The sequence below is a fragment of the Mesocricetus auratus genome, unplaced genomic scaffold (assembly GCF_017639785.1).
Source record: "Mesocricetus auratus isolate SY011 unplaced genomic scaffold, BCM_Maur_2.0 Super-Scaffold_100010, whole genome shotgun sequence".
Taxonomy (NCBI): domain Eukaryota; kingdom Metazoa; phylum Chordata; class Mammalia; order Rodentia; family Cricetidae; genus Mesocricetus; species Mesocricetus auratus.
The window spans coordinates 8,850,534-8,867,571 of record NW_024429194.1 but is presented as its reverse complement, the minus strand read 5'-3'; the positions used below and the strand labels follow the sequence as shown (position 1 = coordinate 8,867,571).

General features: G+C 45.5%; 1 long non-coding RNA gene across 1 annotated transcript; it reads right to left on the bottom strand.

The window, feature by feature from the left end:
* Positions 1 to 1,195: 1,195 nt before the first annotated feature.
* On the bottom strand, positions 1,196 to 2,537 carry LOC121142600. Its single transcript, XR_005879617.1, has 2 exons — positions 2,464 to 2,537; positions 1,196 to 1,307 (listed from the first exon to the last, which is right to left on the bottom strand). It is a non-coding gene; the product is annotated as an uncharacterized LOC121142600 (long non-coding RNA).
* Positions 2,538 to 17,038: the final 14,501 nt, after the last annotated feature.

Below are 17,038 nucleotides of genomic sequence, written 5' to 3'. Positions count from 1 at the left end.
TAATAATTTAAATAGAAAACAAATCATAAAAATCTGTCCCTTCAGCATAACTCCCCTTCAGGGAGGACTCTAAACCAATTTCCAAATCCATAAGTATGACAATTCAACACAGTCATAAGAAATACATATTTCACATGACAAAGTGGCAGATGGATCTGGTCAAACATATATCAGACTTGAGGTCAACTCATATTTACATTTTTGAGGACCAACTCTGTACATCCCTAGACTAGGTATTTTGATGTACACATTCCATTGGTTTCTCAAAACAACACAGAAACATTCAAGTGTTCACTGCCATTAGAACATGAAGTCAATACAAAACTACGCGAAGACAGTGTAGAATTCACATCCGTACCCCAGTTCAGCCTGAGATTCGATGGTTTTCTTACAAGGTGAATGGGTTGATTGCCAAGGCATCGTCATTAGAAATCTGATTTTGTTTCTTTTTAAAGGGCAGTACGGGGTTAACATCATTTTCGTATGCTCAGAGGTTGTCACTGTAGAGGACATCTGGCATACAAGGACTTTAGAACCAAATGTCACCGAGTGCACAGCTACAAGATGAAGGACTGACTTCTCTATTTTCAGGTTCAGATGATCCTGTATTGATGTATTCACGTCTATATTCTAAAGTCAGATTCCAAACCCAACACAATGTGTATGAACGGACTATGAATCTGTGTGACGCTGGCATTATTTTGGCTCCCACCACAATCCTAGATGTCTTTTTTCCTCAGCTCCCTCTATTCTTCTGAACTTAGGGGCGTTTGATGCGTTGTGTTAGGTCTGGACGCAAAGCACAAGCGTGCCAAAATTGCCACGGGGTTGACAGACAGCACTGCGCCTCTGACGAATATAACCACACACCTGCTGCCACCATCTGTCTGCGGAGGGGCTGAGGTGACCCTCTTCCACACGCAAGCAGGTCTCTCCGCTGAAAGTTGATTTGCAAAGGAGAGCCTGCTTGCCAGCCTTTATCCCCAGTGCGCCGATCTCCAACTTGTCATGTGAAAGCCAGTGTTGATCAGGTAGACAAAGGAAAGGAAGGTAATGCTCCACTTGCTCCTAACTCAGGGAATGGGGAAGGAGCTGAGGAGATGGATTTAAGATGCTAACGTGACTCAGATGGTCATGCCCATTCCTTTCCCTTAATGGGCGATATTGGCCAACGGTAAGGTCGGGAACTCACTGCTGACTTTCCACATTGCTTTATTTGATTTATTCACTGCCCATCTTCCAAAACAGGAGAGATTTGCTGCAGGCATGGATTCCATCTGTGTTACTCACAGGCATTTGTCCAGAATCTATGTAGTGAAGAGAGAAAAGCAAGAGGGAGATATAAAGGGAAGGGAAAAAGGATGGCAGAAATCTAGTGATGTTTATCTAGGTTCTGATGTAACAATGATATTATACTTTTATACAATCAAAAGTTGACGAACGATGCAAGAGGATGGAGTTCTCTGCCTAAAGATTTTAGTTTCAAGGAAAATTTAGCTCTACAGCCGTTTTCATGGGGGCAAATTGCAACTTTTTGTTCCATTCTTGCAAGGAAAGGTGAAAGTCGGCAAGCCTTTCCTCCAGCCTCATGTTGCAGCACCAGACAGCTGCTCAGACTATCTCCAGGTGACTGAATAGTGAGAAAGCTGCCTACAGCCAAAGAGGGGATGTGGCAAGGGTGTTTGCATCAATCCCAGAAGTCTGTTATGAAGATGGAGGCCCATGTTTGCATAAACCATGGAGCAGTCCGTCATGCAAATAAACATACATGTTTATACCAATTACAGGATTTCCACTGGGCCACCATGGGAAGAGCTCTCCTTGGGTGATGGAAAAAGGTAAGGTGTAACTGGTTTTGAAGCAGTCAGAGCAGGGATATGGCCTTCTGGTTAGAGCTGTGTGTGGCTAGAGGCTGTCATTGCAGTGCCGTTTCCTCAAGGCAACTATGGAGTGTCTAAAGCAGTCTTGCTGCCATGATCTGTTGTTTCCCCAGCTGACAGTCCTCATACAAAACCTCCAGGAACTGAGGAGGGCTCTATTTGAGCTACAATTCTCACCTTAGGAACTGAAAACCCGAGAGGAAGCATGATTGCGAATGGAAGCGATAATAACTGTATGAATGTGTGTAGTTTTATACCAAGAGGCTCAGAAATAATGACACCACCGTGACAATCAGCACACGTGGCATGCAGTCTCATTCTTACTGCTCTATAAGGAGAGAAACCAAAAACCCTTGGAGAGACCAGGTTCATTTCTGAAACAGGGAAAAACACAAAGCAAGCTTGGAAGAGGCCTGTGCTAGGAAAAAGACACTCAAGAACAAAGGGCAGCTGGCCAGGAAGGAAGAAGGGGCCATTGTAAATGGAGTCCTAATTGGTCTAAATAATAAAAACCCAGAGTCAGATATAGAGGGAAATGCTGAGAGATCAGAGAGAAGAAGGAGCAAGCCAAAGCCAGCTTTACCTCACTAGCTTCCAGTGGAAAAGAGACTCAGTTCCTGTTTCCTCCTGCCTCCTCTCTCTGCCCAGCCATCTCCCTTCCTGTCTCCGCCCAGCCACCTCACTTCCTGTCTGTCTGTATAGACCTCCAGACCTCTATGGTTAGCCAGTGGCAAGCTCCATCCTCTGATCTTCAGACAGGCTTTATTTGTACAATGAAGACGCCACCACAGTCCACAGGCAGGCGTTATGACGAGTCACACCAGAAAGAATGTTAACCGTGGAATGCCCCGTCTTTGCATAGCTCTAGGAAGAGGTCTGACTGGGGCAGCAAAGAAATGAAGAAAAGACAAGCATACAGACACACAGAGAAGTTAGTATTAAGTGTGGTATGAACCAGGCTCTCTGATGGAGGAGCCACAGCGTCTACCAGGGAGCTCAGTGTGCTTATCCCACACAGCTGAATCAGGGAGGCGGGGCTCAGCTGACCTCAGTAGGAGCAGTTCCTACAGTCTCCAGGCAGTGACTACCCAGGGAGAGACAGCTATGGTGAATGTTTTCACATAATAATGTCTGTGCATGGACCCCCAAGAAGGCTTTATCACCCCTCTGAGCCTCACCCTGAGGAAGGGGCCTTGTAATTTTCCCAATGGGTCTCAAGTTCCTTGGCCCTTGACGTAGTTGTGCCCTTGTCAGATTCTACAATCACTCAGATTTCACTCCCTCAGGTCTTTCTCTGCTCCCCACAGGGGGATGTATTTAACTTTCCCCTTTCATTACATTTATTTGTTTGTTTGTGTGCATGTCACCTTGTGCTCAAAGCAATGCCCAGGTTTGGCCATCAGAGGACAACTTGTGGGAGTTGGTCTTCTCCTTGTATCATGTGAGCCCTGGGGATCGAACTCAGTTTGTCAGGCTTGACAGCCAGCACCCTTTTCTTCTCCGAGGCATCTCACCTCACTGGCAACCAACTTAAAATATAATGGTGAGTTTTACCTTCTTTGCAAGATGTAGGTTAAAAAGTGTGTCATCCTACAAACATGTGGAAAATATTTCATATTATATAAAACCAGGAACCTCCCATCCTTCCTTTATTCATGATTTCCTGTGGGAAATGAAAGTTACATGTATTTATCCTATGTGTGATGGTTTGAAATACATATTCATTAAGAAATAATTAAATCATGTGTGTTAGTACCACTTTGCTTCACATACTAATATTGTGTTGAGAAATGAAAACCAGTTTTTTGCAGTCTTCAAGACTACAATATATATATATATATTTTTTTTTTTTTGAGACATGGTTTCTTTGTGTGCCTTTGGAGCCTGTCCTACAATTCACTCTGTAGACCAGGCTGGCCTTGAACTCACAGAGATCCCCCTGCCTCTGCCTCCTGAGTGCTGGGATTAAAGGCGTGGGCTGCCAATGCCTGAGCCTGACTTACAATGTACTCCGAAAGCTACAGTCGCCACGCTGCATATTGGATATGCCAAACTGACTCATTTTGCTCAATTGAAATTTTGTTTCACTTGACCAGCATCTGCGCCCCCCCTCCCCCTCCCAGGTTTTCAGACCCTGCCAGCCTCCATCCTAGCTGTCTCCATGTGTCTCGCTGTTGGAGAGTCCCTGTGGAATGTGGGATCCTGCAGCGTTTGTCTTTCTGACTGTAACTCCCAGTCATGGCACACACGGGGTAGAGAAGGCACAGGGAGGCAAGCTGATCAGTCTGTGTGTGTCTCCCTCGCTCAGCTCCCTGCAGCTCCCTGCAGCTCCGATGGGGTTGCTGCCCTCCTCTTGCTTCTTTACCCTCGGGCTGAGGGGTGACCACTCTTGGAGCTCTGTCTCAGCCTCGCTGCTCACCCTGGAGCCCGGGCTGCTGTCCCCAGGGCAAGTCTTCATTCCCTTTGTCCCTCTTACTCTTCCTCCCCACCTCCGCTTCTGCTCCCAGGTTCACACTGCATCATTTTGCTGTTGTTTCCGTGTGACAAGTGAGTGTCAACTTCTTCTCTTTATGAGACTGTTAATAGTCTCTGAAAATCAAGGAGTGACCCTGCATCCTCCTGAGACTGACACTAATGCCTTCAACCCTGTGAAAATCTCCTCAGAGAAGTGAACAAAGAAAATAGATCTTTATAAGCAGACTGCCCTGTCCATTAGATTGAGAATTCCATGCCAGCCACATTTAAAATCTTGTATAATATTAATACTAATCAGCCTTTATTAAAATTCAGACATGTTCACAACTGTTGCAGCAGCCGAGTGCCCGTGAGTTAAATTGATTTTAGTCCTTAGACACCCATTAACAGTGCTGCTTCCCATTTCCATAATGAAATACAGTTGTGGAGGGGGTGTTTGTGAAATGACATCTGTTTGATTTATATGTGACCTTGACTGGGAATACTCCATGAAAATGTGACAACCTCCACCTCCCCCACTGCGATTGCTGTGTTGCAACTGTGTGTTCCCATTTCCAGCCCACGTGAGACACAACAAACACCAAGTTAGATCCCTTCAGCCTACGTCAGACACAATATGCACAAAGAGTTCAGACTCACGCTTTAACCTGCCCAACACGTAGCCTCTGAGCAGACCCTGAAATGGTGTAATAAAGAACTCCAGTGGCTTTTTTTTTTTTTTTTTTTTTTTGGTTTTTACGAGACAGGGTTTCTCTGTATTGTTTTGGAGGCTGTCGGTCCAGCCTGGCCTCGAACTCACACAGATCCGCCTGCCTCTGCCTCCCGAGTGCTGGGATTAAAGGCATGCACCACCACTGCCCGGCAGAACTCCAGTGGCTTTTATCATTCAAAAAGAAAGGAAGGAAGGAAGGAAGGAAGGAAGGAAGGAAGGAAGGAAGGAAGGAAGGAAGGAAGGAAGGAAGGGAGGGAGGGAGGGAGGGAGGAAGGAAAAAAGAAAGGAAGGAAGGAAGAAAGGAAGAAAGAAAGGCAGGAAGGAAGGAAGGAAGAAAGGAAGAAAGGAAGAAAGAAAGAAAGGAAAAAGAAAGGAAGAAAGAAGAAAGAAAGAAAGAAAGAGAAAGAAAGAAAGAAAGAAAGAAAGAAAGAAAAAGAAAGAAAGAAAGAAGAAAGAAAAATAGGCTTCACAAGAACCCACTCTTCGGCACATTTGGACCATACAGAACCTCGTGGCCTGACTGGCTTCGAACTGACTTGAAATATCCCCCAGACGGCCAGGTCTAGGGCTGAGGAAGAAAGTCAGTTCCAGCCCCAGTTTTACTTTGCTGAAACCAACCTGCTTGTAGAACCAAGGTCTGCACGCTGTCTGCCTCTGTGAATTGTGGCCAGCCGGAACAGCCGGGTTTGGCACACTGCCCTCTGCCTCCATAGAGTTCCTCTCTGGGAAATTTTATTTGTAAAACTTTTTTTCCCTCTTGCCAAATGTGTATAGACTGGCCAAAATCTACACCCCGAAGAGCCATTCTTCTGGGCTGGTGAAGAATCAGGAGCAACACCTGGCGTTCCCAGTACAGCCCGGGCCCTCTGTGGGGTTATAACAACAACAACTGCTTTTTGATTTTTAGTCAGAACACCCGGCCAACAATTTCTTTGTACTTCATTTGATAATTCAGAGTTCAATCACGATGGCTTTTCCACGGCTGTGCAAAAGTATGCCTGGAGTCGTGTTCATTTTTTTCCCCCAGGGGACTCTTCCTGTGTCAGAGCCCCTGTGTGACACTGAAGGGACAAGCTCGTGTAAGAAGGCGGAGTCGCACCGGAGCCAGCAGCTCCAGGACCGTCTGGATGCTGATGTGCCAAGGGCCTCCAAGGACTTCACTTTCGGGGGCGGGGAGGGACTTCGTGAGAGGTGGCAGACAGAGAAAAGAGCATAAACGCATGCAATTCACAGTTGACATAATGCAATTCCTAGGACGTGGGCTATAAGGGAATGCGTAAAACGGAAGGATAGCAGCGCCCGTGCATCAGCGAGAGGCCCCAAGGAATAGATTCGCGGACGGGAAAAATGAAATGCCCCCCCCCGAAAGAGCGGAGCTTTGGGGATCATGGGGGAGACAACCTAAAATAATATGCCAAGAAAACAAGAAAAAGAAGCCCACAAACAGCGCATGTGCCAAGCGCTCCACCCACACCATACTATAAAAGCTGAGCTGTCCCAGTGGAAGACACAGTTACAGACGCCCGAGGCTGTTTGCGGTACCGGGCTGCACCCTCTCCCTGTGTTGTCACCCAGATCTCTACTCCCATACCGCGTCTTTGTCCTTTCTCCGAATTTCTCCAGCAGCGTGCAAGCTGACTGGTCCTGTCCCTGAGCTATCAAGACTCTGGGTTGTCTCCAGCAAATGCTCAAATCCCGCAGCAGCCATTGCAGTCGAGGCTAACTTTATCATCTGCTTCCCACGTGCAAACTTCAGCTGGCAATGACCTCCGAGATCAACATTTTTTTTCCCACAGCTTGAACAGGCGCTGCAAGACTCTAAGGTGTATATGTGTACAGGGATCTTCTTGTCCCTTGTTCTTTGGGGTTGGGATTCATAGCATTCAATTTGGGGAGGAATTGTTTTCAAGAAGAGAAGAATTATATGCGTTCCTCTAGATGGGCACTGAGGAGTGTGGTAACATTATTTCCCCCCTGGTGTTGGTATTTTCCTCTACTATAAATTGTTTTATTCCTATAAAAGAGAAAAGAGAAGGGGGAAGGTTATGGAAGAAGACATGGCAAAGAGAAACCTTTATTGAGTCAGGAGTAATTTGCTTCTAAAGGCATGATGGTTCCACAGGCTACACACTGTGAAAATCAAGCAGATTGAAAGTATAAGAGGTTTGTTGGAACACGCTTTGTTTTTTGTGTATGTTTTCACGCGTGTGTTTGTGAGTGTACACGTATGTTGTGGCCAGAGGTCATTGTCTGGCTCTCCCCTCAACTGTTCTGTGCCTTTGTTTTTTCTTGCTTGTTATGTGAGATGGTTTCTTATTGAATATAGACGTTAAAGATACCTAAACAGGCTGGCCAGAATTCTGCACAAGGGATCCCCCTGACACCACCTGCCCATGCTGGGACCATCACACAACCATGCCTGGCTTTTTACATGTGTGCTGGGTATTGAGCTCTGATGGGAGATGTCATTCTGTAAATATGTCCCTCTTATTGGTTGATGAATAAAGCACTGTTGGCCAATAGGGAAGCAAGACAGGTGGGACTAGGATTCGAGGAGGATTCTGGGAAATGTAATCAAGAGTGGAGAGTCACCATGTGATCTCCTGGGAGGAGAGGATGCGTCAGGAAGGTGTCCTCGGAAAAATAAGTCCTTATAATAATTAAACCAATGAGAAACCATAGAAAATGGCCAACAGCTTCTTAACTAATATAGTGTCTCATGTGTTATTTGGGGGCCAGAGACAGGGCAGGACCCAGGTGGCTGGAGGGAAGACTGCACGTTACAGAGCTCAGGTCTGCTTGCTTGAACAGCAAGCCCTTTACCAAATGAGCCTTCACTCAACCCCTCAGACTCATTTTCTTTGTTCAAAAATAATATTTTTCTTTTCATTAAATACCTTTTAACTTATTCTTCTCTTACAAAATATATCCTGACTGTAGTTTTCCCTTCCCCCACCCCTCCCAGTCCCCACCCTCCCTTCCCCGTTCCCCATATCCACTGCTCCTCCATTGTTTTACCTTTAGAGAAGAGCAGGCTTCCCTGGGATGAACCAGCTGAACATACACAAGATGCACTAGGCCAGGCACAGACCCTCATATCAAAGCTGGACCAGTAGGAGGAAAAGGGTCCCAAGAGCAGGCACATGAGTCAGATGTGCCCATCACTCCCACTGTTAGGAGTCCAGCAAAAACCCTAAGCTACACAGCCATAAGGCGTGTACAGAGAACCTAACACAGAACAATGCAGGCTCTGCTGTTTCAGTCTCTGTGAGCCCTGCTTAGTTGATTTGTGAGCCCTGCTCTCATGGTGTCCTCAACCCCTCTGGCTCCTACAGTCCTTCCTCCCCCGCTCTGTAGGCGAATGTTTGACAGTCATTCTCTTAGTCTGCTCCCATCAGCTGCCTGAGGAAGCCTCTCCAATGATGATTGGGTGAGACACTGATCTAGGAGTATAACATAAAATCATTAGGAATCATTTCTCTCTCTCTCTGGTTTTTGTTTTTGTTTTTGTTTTTGTTTTGTTTTGTTTTTTTGCCAGTTGTATTTGCCTCTATCCTAGGTCTCTGAGCCATTCAGCCTTCAGTTCCTGGTCAGCTAGGCGTGGGCTCCCCCCTGTGGTGTGGGCCTCAAGTTAGACCAGTCATTGGTTGGCCATTCCCCTAAGTTCGGCATCACCATTACCCTACCACAACTTGTAGGCTGCACAAATTGGATGCTGAAGGTTTTGTGGCAGGATTGGTGTCCCAGTGCCACCACTGGAAGCCTTGCCTGGTTACAGAAGATGGCATCTGAATCCTCTGTCACCAGGAGTCCTCACCAGGGTCACCCTCAGAGATCTCAGGGAAATTTCCACTGTACTAGGCTTCCACACTGCCCCCCCCAATTCCTGAATTCCAGATGTGTGTCTCTGCCATACTCTCTCCCTTCACTGCTCCCCATCCCTCCTGTTCCCATCCCCATCTGCATCCCCTCTTGAGCCCTGCTTGTTACTTAGCCCCTCTATAAGTGAATTGTAGCCTGATTACCCTTTACTTAACAGCTAATGTCCACATACGAGTGAGTACATACCGTGTTTGTCTTTCTGGGTCTGGGAAATTTCATGATGTCATTTTTTTAAACAGTTGAGCAATACTCCATTGTGTAAATGAACCACATTTGATCTCTTCCTCAGTAGGGATTGTTTCCAGTTCCTGGCTAATATGAATAAAGCCGCTATGAACAGGGCTGAGCATGTGTCCTTGTGATAGCATGGAGCATCAATTCATTTTCTTAAAGTGATAGACCACCAAACAAAACATGTGTGTATGATTGAGCATCCTTTGGGTATATTTGCAAAGGTATATAGGCATATATATATATATATCCAAAGGTTGCTCAATCACACCACAAGGACACTTGCTCAACTATGTTCATAGCACCGTTATTCATCATAGCCAGAATCTGGAAGTAACCTAGATGCCCCTCAACTAAGGAACGGATAAAGAAAATGTGATGCATTTACACAATGGAGTACTACTCAGTGGTAAAAAACAATGATATCATGAAAGTTTCAGGGAAATGGATGGAACTAGAAAAAAAAGTGGGGGGAGGGAATGGGAGGAGAGAAGGGAGGGGAAACCGTATGTGAAATAGATAAAAAGAAATTTAATAAAAGAAAAAGAAATGGAATGAAAATACCATACAGTGATACAGGTCAAATTATATTTGCTTCTGTCTGCATAGAAACTTGGGGCAATTTAAATATTGCCAGCCTCAACATCCTTACTTAAAAAATATAAATAATAATTCCCACGTAACACGGTTTTTGACGGTTTACACTAGATAAGATATGTGACAATCCCTCACACTAAGGTCTGGCCCCAAACAGGCACTCAGCGAGTATTTCCCTTCTCTTTGTTATCATTACAGCTAAGAAATGAAGACTCCAAGTGTTCTTTAATCTAGGGCTCACCTCTTATGGGGACAACAGTTGCTATCTGAGCATACGCAACCTCTGTGCGTTCCCAGAGTGCCAAGTGTCTGAACTGTGAACACTTCCCCTTCCCACCACGTGGCTGAACAATATAGACATTTCACAAACTAAAGTGCTTGAACTGTATCAACCGTAACGAGTACATCTCAAAAACATGTCTGGATTTACTTCAGCACCCTGCTCTAAACAAGTCTGAGCAGTAGTCTGAGGACCGGAGTCTGCCTGCAAGAGGGAGAAGTCTGATTGGGCTCCCACAGCACTGACTTCTGCAGCCCGCTCCCCTCTTAAGGCTTTCGGCTGCTCTGTGTGTTAACCATGTAGAGTGGTTGGTGTTTGGAGAGGTTCCCATTGGTCCCCACCCACACAGCAGGTGTCCCGGCCCACTTTCTGTCTCCGGGCTTGGCGGAGCATGGTAGGGTGGACTCCCCGCATCTCTCTGGTCTCTTGGTAGCTGTTGACAATTAAGACCTTCGAGCCTGGAGTGATTTGTTCAGAGAGGGGGCAGTTCTGGGTGTCCTCTGCTGTGACTGGGCAGTGAGCCTCTCTGTAACGCACTACAGCTGCCGAGGAGCGCCTCACCCTAAGTGACATCATCTTGGAAATGGAGACCCAACCTCCACAGCCGTTTTGTACCGTCATTTGTATGATTGACTTTCCCATTTTGAGGGAGGCAAATGACACTTTTGTCTAAAAACAATTTAGCTTTCTTCCTTTGGGGAGGAGGATTCTGGTTTTGCCAGTAGAATGCAAAGCAGGTTACCGAGGAGGGAAGGAGGTCTGGAAAAAGGAAGCAACAAAGAAAAGGATGAGGATTTGCATCTGCCCGCTTTTGTGGGCCATGATCACAGAATGACAACTCTTTACCTTGGCTATTTGTGCTCCTAAGTTGACCCCGCCCCAGTGTTCACAGCAGTCAAGGACGGGGACAGCCAAATGCTGAACTTGCATGCATCGCAGAGAGAGTTGTGAATATGGACCACCAAATCTAACCTGATTTTCTATGACATCTAAGCTACTTATGGTACATTTTCCAAACCTCTCTCCTTCAACTCTTTGTTTTCTTTAAACTTTCTCAAAATTTCTTCTAAAAAGGAAGGCGATTCCCATTCTGGTTCTCCCAGGCCATCCTTCCTGTGTTCACACATTTCAGACACAGAGTTACACTTCCACCTGGAAGAAATCTAGGTACAGCTCTAACTTCCTCTTTCTGATGGCCTGTTTTGTTTCCTTTTCAGCCACACACGCATATTGAACACTCTTAACTCAACCAAGATTTATGCGTGCGATATCCAACACTTAAAGTCATTCTTAAGGGTGTGTTTTGAATTCAAGACAACCATAGCTCGCTTCCCTGTACCCTAGCAAGAAAAAGAGTAGAGTAAGTAACAAGATCTAAGCTTGGAGTAGGACTCTGAGGTATTACCAAGTGACTTCCGCAGGGCCTGTGTAGAAGTAGGATGGAGTGAAAAAGCAGACATTCTCATCAAAACTGTGTCTCTGAATTCTGGGGCGTTTCTTTCAGTGTCAGGGAATAGGGGTGTCTCATCTGAAAACCTGACATCTGAAGGACACCTTTTCTTCTTTAACTTGATGTGTTTGGGGCTGGAGTGACGGCTCCGTGGATAAGGGTACGGGCAGCTCTCATGGATCTGTTCCTAACACAGCCGTGGCAGCTTACAACTGTAACTCCAGTGCCAGGAGAGTCTGCCACCCTTTTCCGAGCACTGTGGGCATGCCCATCACACACTTACTTCCTGTGCAGAAAACACTCATGCGCATAGAAATAAAACATGTCTTTTTCTAAGTTTTAAATTGATAGCTTTTCTATGAAGAAGAGGTCCATTGGTTGCTTCAAAAGAGCTGCTGTAATCAACCATAGAAGAAGAAGAACAACAACAACAACAAAAAACATGTTTGCTTACACCCATGGATGTCCAAAATCAGGAGGGCGGGGCTGCTCCCACCCTGCACAGTCCCGTTGTCCTCACACACTCATCCTCGTCCCTCATCTGTGCCCCAGTCCCGTCTGTCCTGGACACTAATCAACTGGATTGGATACACCGAAACAAACTCGTTTTACATTAGTTACTTCTTCAATGGCAGTCTCATTATGAAACACTGAGGGGGTCAGCCCTTCAACACACATTTGTAGTGTTCAAAATTTAACCCATGGCAGGCAATAAAGAAGGTAGCATGATAATGCACCCCACCTCCTGTTTTTAATGACAACCATGCATCCTCATCCATCCATCCATAAGGAACAAAAGATTTCTACGTGAAGACAAGAGAAAGTGACAAATTGGCGTCATGGTCTACAGGAGAAAAACCTGCTTAATGCAAAATACCCTTTACCAATGGAACATGGCGCTGGAGAGATGGCTCAGTGGCTAAGAGCACTGGCTGCTCTTCCAGAGGACCCGGGTTCAGTTCCCAGTGTCCCCAGTGTGTTGTCGGCGGCAAGAGTCTACATGTAAGAACCAGGACCACTATTCACAGGGAAGTGCCTCCACATATTCCAAATCCCCAATCTGTTGTTGGTGAGGAGCGCGAAATTAATGCTTTCCCGCCCCCCAGTACATGTTGAGAATCCCAAGTCTAGTTTCTGAGTGGTTTCTACAGTGAAACTTCTTGCCAGCCAACATGTGGGATACAGACAAGAGTTCCTGAAGAATGATCATGACTTGCTATAAATAACTGAGAGACGGATGTCCACTGAAGCCCGAGGAAAATTAGCTTGTCAGCTCGTGTGACAGGGGGAGACATGGAAATGAGTCATTGCTTCTTTTCTTGTTGGTACAAATGCAGAGACACAGAATCATTTCTCAACGATCTAGGAAGAAAATGCGTCCTGTTGAGAAACAAGGCGGAACCATGCATCATCACCTTGCCAGAAACATGGGCTCAGAAGCACAGAGCTGCAGAGCCTACTGCAAGGAAGAAACTCGGAGTGTTTCAAATGGGAGCTCATGGTACGTGGAATCACCGCCGTGAGTCCTGCCATCTGAGAACTTGAAATACGGATTCTGGCAACACGTGCGTGGCTTCTCATTACAGCGAAGTCCCCGGGGTGGAGTGTGAACCGACATTTTGCAGAACGGATAATCTCAGAAACGTGGCCCTCCTGAGAAAGAGGACACGCCGACGTTGCGTTCTTTCTGTCTGTTTTTGTGAGGCTTCTCAGGTCACAAAAACAAAGCAAAGCAAAAAAAAAAAAAAAAAAAAAAAAAAAAAGCCAGGTCAGGAAGTACTGAGCTGGGAAGGGTTGGGAAGGGTTTCCTAGCTGGTGTGTCACAGTGGTCAACTGAGGAAAACGCACGTCAGAACTGCTCGTGGGGAGCGTTGTGGTGCTTCTCTTAGCTGTGAGGAACACACTGAAGAAGGAAAGTGATAAAGGCTAGAAAGGAGCTCGTGGCATTCCCAGAAACCCACGTGAGTCGTCAGGAGGAATCTGTGGGGAACTTACACATTATAGTCTAAAATAATGAAATAAAATAATTAGTCATTACTTATTATTGAGTAATGATCAACTATGGTAAAATTAATTACTTTTACTACTTGTGTTTTTTTAAGGCAAAATATATTTCCTTAAACAACCATCCATAAAAATAAAAAATTATGGTAATTTAAAATTTAACCAAATAGACAATTTATTTATACAATTAAGAATATTCTGGTTGACTGGGTAGCTCAGCATGTAAAGGCCCTTACCGGTAAGACTGACAGCCTGAGTTTGTTCCCTGGAAGAAAGAATCAACTCCCTCATGTTGTTCTCTGACCTCCCTATGTGCACTGTGGCATGTACACACACACACATATGCACACACACGTGTGTGGTGATGCTTTATTTATGATTTATTAAAGCTTGCCTGAGGATTCAGAAATGCAAAGTCAGCCTCAAGCTATAGAGATCAGGCAATGGTGACACATGCCTTTAATCCCAGCAGCCAGAAGGTAGGAGGCGGTGGTACACACCTTTAATCGTAGGACTCAGGATTAAGAGACAGATGGATCTCTGTGGGCCCGAGGCCACCCAGATCTACACAAGAGTGGATCAGTCTAAAAGAGAATGATAGCTCACACCTTTAATTCCAACATTAGAGAAGTGCGTAAGACAGAAGCAAGGTCTCAGAGAGGCATTCATTCTCCAGCCACGCTGAGGAGAGGCAGCAGTTTGAGACTCGGTGAAGAGCTCGTGTGAGGATCAGCCCTTTCAGCCTGAGCTAGAGTTGAGAGCCAGTGGATGGCTGCTTTGTTTTTTTGATATTCATCTTGAAGTTTGAACCCCAATATCAGTCTCTGTGACATTTATTAATTCGCGTTACACACACACACACACACAATAATGATAATTTTAAAAAGTATTCTTCCCAAACAAAGTTGTGTTCTAAGGGCACACAGTATATTTCCATTATTGTGAGAGATGGGTACAAGTTCTGTTACCCCTGACTGGAAGATAATATAAATTACAGTGATAACTTGTAATTATAGACAAAAGTATAGATAGAAATATAACGGAGGAGGAAAGCTTTGAACCTGCTTAGTCACAGAAGGGTGACAAGTGTGACCAGACCCAAAGCTTTAATAGAAAATGGAGGAAGGAGTGGCTTCCGGGGCCACCCACAGTGCAGATGTGGAGAGAGAGACTGCTTTCAGGAGTTCATGAACCCACGGAATATTTGTCTTGGAGAGAACTTGATGAGCTCCCACCTCTTCATCTGACAGATGAGGTCAAGGAAGGCTAAAAACATCTTCCCATTTTCTGGATGAAGACCAGTTATGCACAAGAACTCAACTAGTCCTGCCATTGCAAGCACATAGTCTTCAGAGACTTGACAATGGGAAAAAAGCATATGTTTGATTTCTTTAAAAAAATTTTAAATCCAGTTTCTTGTCTAACATATGTGTGCATTAGTATCCAATCATATATATATATATGTGTGTGTGTATATATATGTACACACATATATATATTCATGCATACTTTTCAGAAGCCCAAAATAACAGACTTTTTTATATGACCTTCATTTCATATCAGCCTACAGACCACCTGGTAGAGTTTAAAATCCCAGAACGCTGCACTTGAAAGGCCTGAGAGAGTATTCAGAAGCATAGCCCTGCTTAGAAGTTGAAAGAGCTGTTTTCCACAGTCTCACAGGCCAGAGTCTCACTGGGAGCTGAGTGACTACGGAGCAGACTCGGGGCCCAGCTGACTGAAGGCTACTGTAGTGTTCCATCTTCTTCCGTCTCCTCTCTCCTCTCTTGCTCTTAATGTCTTCTTGGCAATAAAGGAAATGGGAGAGAGGAGAGAGAGAAAGAGAGACAGAGACAGAGAGAGGAAAGAGAGAGGAGAGGGGGGAGAGAGAGAGGGGGAGAGAGAGACAGAGAGACAGAGGAGAAAGACAGAGAGGAAAGAGAGAGGAGAGGGGGGGAGAGAGAGGAAGGAGAGAGAGACAGAGACAGAGAGAGTAGAGAGAGGAAAGAGAGAGGAGAGGGAGGAGAGAGACAGAGACAGAGAGAGGAGAGGGGGTAGAGAGAGGGGGTAGAGAGAGACAGAGAGAGAGGAGAGGCACCAGATCTGAAACGTCTACACTGGTAGAAATGTTCAGTTTTGTTAGTCTACACTGGTAGAAACGTTCAGTCTTGTTAGTCTACTCTCTGACGCTTTTGTCAGGGATCTGTGATGTCCATCAAGGGGAGTGATCCTCTGCTCATATTTCACAGCTCCAGTCTTATCATTTATAAATGGTCATTGTGCAAGGACTGGCTTGGGACTCCATTTTAAGAGCCATTTAAGCAACGTGATTATCTCATGAATTCATTGATTTAGTTAGCGAATAGAGTCAGCACATAATTGGACAGAAACTTCCAGGCAGGCACAAGGGGGAAAAAGACAACAAAACCCAAGTCTGTCCTTTGAATGTCTCTTCTAGTGGGAAAGAAAAACAGGTATGCAGATATGAGCACGTATACGTGTCAGAGATGCCATGATATAGGTTCTGTTCAATGGGGCAACGTGGGCAGTGGTTGTACACATGGCTCCTGACTCTCCGTGGGAGGGAGTCTATTTGACTTGTGGAATGTCTTACAAATAACCGTCTCTGAGCTCCAGCTGCCCTGTTTTAAAGTAGAAACAACCAGATGCAATGCAAAGTCTACTGCAAGGATTAAGTGAGATGTAACGGGTAACAATGTTGGAATGTAAGCACTCGGTATTTGTGAACAACTGGAACTGCTTTTGGTTTCAGTAATGAGCGAACAGGATACACAGCATGTTTACTTGACTTGGAAGGGTCTGAAGATGCTCCCTGGGAAAAAAAAAAGTACTGCTCACCAAACCATGAGAGGGAACTCAGTTTCTGAAGTGTGGTTGTAGTGGTGGTGGTCGGTACAGTCTGGGAAGGGGGAGTTTCCTGAATAAAATGCTCGAAGCTGGACCCATCCTGACACCCTGGAGAATCCTGCAGCTTTTTGGAACAGCCAGGGCTCATTATGCAAGCCCAGTAGCCATGCACACCAGACCTAGGCAGACCCCAAGGACAAGGCAGTAGTTCTATCCCGGTCCCTGTGTCTGGTGTAACCACTTATGCTTGGCCTTAGGTTTCTGTTTTGGGAACTAAGGGAATAAGACTAGGTAGCAACTATTGTCTTTCTCCTCTAGAGCTCCATGGATTTAACTTAGTATCTAAGCGAGTTAAACCAGAAGCTGCAGTTTGTATTCTAGGAAAAACCCAAATGGTACCAGTTGGGAAGGAATGGAGACAAAGACATCCGTGCTACAGGGCGGGAAGCAGAGAGTATGGAAAAGAATGTTGTGGCCTTCTGAGTGGGCGCAGAGTTAAGGGTTAGCTCCTTGGTAGGTGCAGTAACACCAGCTGAAAAGTGGATTACTGAGACTAGTCCACATTGAACCACTGCTCTGCAAACCTGTGGGATTGCTCTGCAGCTGCTGAGGTGTGCTCCTATTTTAGGTAGTGTGTGTGTATGTGTGTGTGTGTGTGT